Source organism: Echinops telfairi, unplaced genomic scaffold (assembly GCF_000313985.2).
Source record: "Echinops telfairi isolate 266 unplaced genomic scaffold, ASM31398v2 ScPeMD7_7463;HRSCAF=8501, whole genome shotgun sequence".
NCBI lineage: Eukaryota > Metazoa > Chordata > Mammalia > Afrosoricida > Tenrecidae > Echinops > Echinops telfairi.
Genome location: NW_022111363.1, coordinates 3,177,212 through 3,183,052, shown reverse-complemented (window position 1 = coordinate 3,183,052; position 5,841 = coordinate 3,177,212). Strand labels below are relative to the sequence as shown.

The 5,841-nt window shown below is 51.5% G+C and overlaps 1 protein-coding gene across 1 annotated transcript in view; it reads right to left on the bottom strand.

Moving 5' to 3' along the window:
* SCN4B (sodium voltage-gated channel beta subunit 4) overlaps window positions 1-5,841 on the bottom strand; it is a 24,490-nt gene that overhangs the window by 14,535 nt on the left and 4,114 nt on the right. The window lies entirely within an intron of this gene.

Below are 5,841 nucleotides of genomic sequence, written 5' to 3'. Positions count from 1 at the left end.
TGAGGACTCTGAAATGCGTACAGGTCCCTACACCTGGATAAAAGGGACCTCTCAGGAGGCATGATCATGTGATGGCATGGTGGGCAGTCTGGAGCCCCCAGCAGCTCCGCGGGAGATGGACCGGGCTGTGGACTCTGGTGGACAGTTATGCGTGAGTCACTGCGTGTTAGCAAGGACTGGTGGTGTGTGGCTGTTGTTGTTTTTGCTGTATTAATCACTCAGGGAAGTCCCCACCACATACTGGGGAGCTTCAAACCCCAATTCATTGCCCTTCAGGGCATTCCGACTCACAGCGACCCTCTAAAACAGAGCTTCACAGGGCTGAAGTCTCAAAGCTCTCCGCCTTGACAGGAGCAGAAAGCTTCATCGTGCTCCCTCAGAGCAGCTACTGGGTTCAAACCACTGACCTTGTGGGGAGCAGCTCAATGCCCAGTACACCGGGCTCTGACTAATCATGGTCTACAGTGGGCAATGGGGGGCTCTGGAAAGCAGAGTGACTTCCCCAAGGTCCTACCAATTCCAGTTCAGGGCTCACTGACTCCTGACCTGGGTTCAAGTTCAGAGCCAGTGGATCATTGAGAGCAGCGGCCTGACTGCAGGAACGTCTGGCCGGGGTTTTCCCTGGCCTCTCCCTCTTCCAGTCTGCGGCGGTCTGCTTGCACCTCGACTTCTTGCACCTCCAGCTGTGGCCAGGCTGTTTTGTTGGTTCTGACCCATAGCAACCCGATGCACAACGGAACGAAACGCTGCCAGTCTTCACAGCGGCTCCTACGCCTGAGCCATGGTTGCAGCCACCGAGTCAATCCCTCTCCTTCAGGGCCTTCCTCTTTGTTGCTGCCCCTCCACTTTGTCCAGCATGATGTCCTTCCCCAGGGACTGGCCTCTCCTGAAATTTTGTCCAAAGTATGACAGATGACTTCTTGCCATCCTTGCCTCTATGGAGCACTCCGGCTGTACTTCTTCCAAGACACTGCGGCCATGGGGCTCCCCCAAAAGTCAGAGCTTAAGGACTCACTCACCCCACCACCTCACTTTACAGGCCCTGCAGCCAGGACACAAGACTAGCGTCTTATTGAGGTGGCTCGGCTGAGGTGACTCTGCGTTGATGGCTGGGCTGGTGGAGGACCCTCAGCGCAGGTGAGCTCACAGACCTGCAGTCAGTGTCCGGATCTGTGGTACCCCCAAGTTGGACAGGGTCAGTCAGAGTTGTAAGGTCACCCTGCAATCTTCCTCTTTTTTCCGTCCTCACTCCGTAGGGACGTCCTTTGTTTCATTCCCTCACACTGCACCATAAACAAGTTTCCTCCTGTCTGGCCCACAGGGAGATGATAACGATGCGGTTAGTAACGCCGGGGCTGCTGGGCGATGCTTTTTAAAACAGAGACAGAGAGCCAAGGCAGGAACCCGGCGGTGTAGTGGTTACCGAAGGGCTGCTAACCTAAGGAAAGGTTGGCACCGAATGTTGAAGCCCACCAGTTGCTTACTGGGAGGAAATGTGACAGTCAGGTTCCACAGCCTTAGAAATCCCAGGAGGCAGTTCTACTCTGTTCTAAGGGGTCTCTGTGCATAGAGAGCTGCAGACTGGGAATGGGAAGTTATTGACATGGGCAGCCACAACGGGCTCAACCATATGAACAATGTGAGGATGGCGCAGGACCGGGCAGGGTTGCCTTCGGTCACTATGAGCTGGGGACGACTCGGTGGCACCCGACACCACATGTTACCAGCTCCCATGTGGTGTGAAAGGGGCTTGGTGGCACAGTGGTTACCCATCTGGATGTTAACCTAAACGACAGAGCTGACCAGCTGTTCCCCGGACAAAGATACGGCAGGCACTCTGCTTCGGCGAAGATGGCGGTCTTCGGAAGCCTGTGGGGGTGTTTCTGCTCTCTTGTAGGGTCTGTGTGAGTCAGAAGCTACTCCGTGGCTGGCAATGGTTTGATTTGGGGGTGCATGTGCCAGGAACGGTCCTCAACTCAGTGGGTCTCAAACTGGAGTAACTTAAACCAGGGAGCAGGGTGTGGAGCTGCCACCAGGAGGCTCACAGGTGAAGGGCAGCTTCCAGGTGCCCCTCAGGCCCCAGTGTTCACTCACGGCCAGGGGCTTCAACCAGCTTCATCCCTGTTCAACCCTCTGAAGCGAATGTGCATGTCCACCCCAAAGCCAAACCAAACTCACTGCCATGGATTCTAATGCATAACGACCCTACCGGACAGGGTAGAACTGCCCCTGTGGGTTTCCAAGACTGTAACTCTTTAAGGGAGTAGAAATCCCACCCTTCTTTCTCCCAAGAAGCCAGCCGGTGGTTTCAAATTGCTAACCTTTCAGATCGCAGCCCAACATGGTACCACTACACTGCTCCACTTCCATCCCCGGGTGTACTGAATCAGAACCAAGTCATTGCCAAGTCACAGCCACCGAACCTAAGGTTTGAGACTGTCAATCTTTATGGGAGCAGGTAGCCGCATCTTCCCCCTAGGAGCAACTGGTAGATTGCAACTGCCTATATCAGCCTAATGCTTAACCCACGGTGCCACCAGTGTTACCTATGGATCCTTAAGATCCTGTTAAAATGTAGAGTCTGGTGGCACAGTGGGTAACGTGTTGGGCTGCTAACCACAAGGCCAGCAGTTCGAAACCACCAGCCACTCCTTGGGGGAAAAGATGAAACTTTCTATTCCCGTAAAGAATTATAGTCTGGGGGAACCCACAGGGGCAGTTCAACCGTGTCCTATAGGGTCTCCATGAGTCAGACAGGACTAGATGGCAGCGAGTTTGGTTTTTGGTTTGGGGGTAGAAATGTAAATTCTCAGCAAGTTGTCCATTTGGAATGAACCAGTTTAAAGTCCTGCCAGCAGCTCTGAGCAGGATCTGGGCTGCTGGGGAAGCTGTGGGAATTCAGGAATAGCCATATTCCCCCTCCCCTGCCCCCGGGGAGAATGAGATAGCCAGAGCACAAAAGATGAACATCCAACGTGAAATCTTTCTTCATCCCTGGTGGACCCTGCAAATGGATGTAGGGCTTCCACTGTCATCTCTAGCCTTCTGCAAGCCAGGCGTTCACTAGTTAAGCTCTGATGCCATTCCCTGCTTCCGATTTTGATTTTAGTATTCTTCCTCCTTGGCTCACACAGGGTGGTGTGCTTCTTCCATGTGGACTTAGTGGGTGCCTCACTTAGACAGCCTCTTGTTTGAAGACAAGCCTTTAGGGCCCCAGATGCTCTTCCTTCTGATAGCCGGGCACCGTCTGCTTTATCCACCACACGTTGCAGTGGCGCCCATACATATCCTCAGTCATCTCTTCACGGGGGCAGCACAGGCAGGACCATGTCATGAGAACTGATTGTTCTTAGACTGGGGCTAGAATTAAGTCTGAGTCCCAAATCCAGTCACACGAGGAGGTAACACCCACCCCACCCCCCAATAAAAACAGAATTGTGCTGCGCAGAGTGGAGATTTCATAGCACGCATTTTCCTGCTAGGCAAGCATCAAGCAACTCACTCTGAGTTAGTGCACCCAGTGTAACTCTGGTCACAGCGGATTTTTTGGTGGAAGTAGTTTTGGTTGAACCTCCTTTTTTGTGGTGGCCAATTTAAGAGAACAGCATGCAGCTATGAAATTTTGTTTCCTGCTCAGGAAAAATGCTGCAGAAACTGTTGTGATGTGGAACACAGCGTACAAGGACAGCGCTATGGGACAACCTCAAGGGTAGGAGTGGCTTGCTCATTTCAAACAAGGTGAAAAGTCGACTGATGACAAACCTCGTTCTGGACATCCATCACCTTTCCAAACAGATGAACATGTCCACTCATCGTGCGCTTGGAGTTTGTTCTGCCAGGTCAGGGAGGCTCTGCAAAGACAGCATCACAGTGTGCGACAAAAACCACCTGATTTGTCGCAGATGGGGCACTGGTTTTGCCACCACGACAATGCACTCGCGCATGCAGCCATCTCAGTGTGCCAGTTTTTGGCAAAAAAACAGCATCCCTCTCTTGCCCTCTGACCTTGCTTCATGGGACTTCTTTTTGTTTCCATGAATGAAGAGGGACATGACATCGAAGAGGTGAAGAAATAAAAAACCGAGGGAGGTGCTGTCAGCCATCTAAACAGATAAGTTTGAAAAATGTTTCCAAGAATGGAATCACAGATTTGACAAATGTATTGTGTCATGGAGAGTACTTTGAAGATGATAAAGTTGTTTTGTTAAAAAAAAATTTTTAATACATAGCTTTGAGGAAAAAAATCTGGGTTTTTATGGGGGTATCCCCTCCTATACCTAAGACCTCATTGCCCTGAGGGATGTGAATAGCCTCGCTATCGTACAGAGAGAATTCAGAAGTCAATTTTGGCAGATGAAGTGAAGTTGAAATCATTTGATCTCCTCTGACCATTTTAAAGTTGTTTCGGTTTTTAATGTTTTCTGCTTTCTCTGTTTGGTTTTTCTGTGTTTTGTCCAGTCACTATTGGGTTTTTTGTTTGTTTGCTTGCTTGCTTTGCATAATTTTGTGTGATTGTGCTTTCTGTGGTGTGCTTTCCTCTGTATGAAATGCAGGATAGGCAGATCTGTGGAGCCGTAATCGCCTAGGGACATGGCAGGGGAGGTTGGGGTGGGAAGCTGGCCACAGTGCGTACAAGAAAAAGGCATTCTGAAACCCTGGGGGTGATTGCACAAGTCTCCTCCTCAATATCTCTACCCGATAAAGTTAAATGGTATGTGAAGTACATGCCAAGAAAATTCATTTTTTAATGAAATCGCTCTGCTTTAAATCAAAGCCAAAAGAGCAAAAACAGAGTCCAGAACAGAGAAGGACACTATGTCTTTAAGGTCTAGCCCATGACACAGGCACCCATTTCTGCCTGAGGGTGTGAGCCTCTGTGGATGACTTAATTCTAAGACACTCAGGCCCCCCAAGGGGAAACATTTCCATTCCCCCTCCGCCTGGAGGGGACAAAGGATGCCAGCAGAGACGGTCTCCAAGGTGTCCAGAGCCCTGCCTGAGTTCAGGCATCTGAAGGGCAGGCAGGTCTGGTGTCTGCACTGCACAAGTCTCCACCTCCCAGCCCTCTAGTCGCACCAGCCGTGCCTGGGGGCCTATGCCCAGTCCCACCTGTAAGGATGTGCTGGGGCAGAGGGATGGGACATGGTGACGACTACTAGTCTTGGATTTTTCAGTAAGCAAGGTTAAGCATGGGCTTGCTTGTGCTTACTTACTTTGCTGTAGGAGACGTACACCCCAGGAGAGCCTGACCTGCCACAGACCCACCAGAGGGACGCCTCAGCCAGGTGAAGGAGTCAGAAGAGGCCTGGCCCAACTCACCCACTGCTGACCTGGAGAGAGCCCGAGCCATCACACCCCCAAACCGGCGCAGGCACGCTGTCTGTCTTCTCTCCCAAGCTTGGTGGCAAGCCAAACCAAACTCACTGCCAACGAGTCAGTGGCAACCCTATAGGACGGGCCCAACTGCCCCCTGTGAGTTTCCGAGACTGTGACTCTTTATGGGGATAGAAAGCCCTGTCTTTCTCCCCCAAAGTCAATGCATGAGATCCCAAAACACAATCAGGGCCTCTGAGTTGAGCTGTCTGACCCAGCAGCCTGGGTCAGAGGCTGTTTGAGAGGGACAAGGGAAACAAGGCTGACCCCATCACAGGTCTGGATGGAACGGGGCAGCCTGAGCTTCCGTGAATGACAAGGGTCAGCCAAGACTGGCTCCTGGCCGCTCACACATTAATTTATATTCCACCCGGTGCCGCTTCTTGGGGGCAATTATTTTTCCATGTGGCGATTTCCTTGGAATAAAGCAAGGCTTTCTGTGGTTTGTCCTAGCCTCTTTAGAATTTC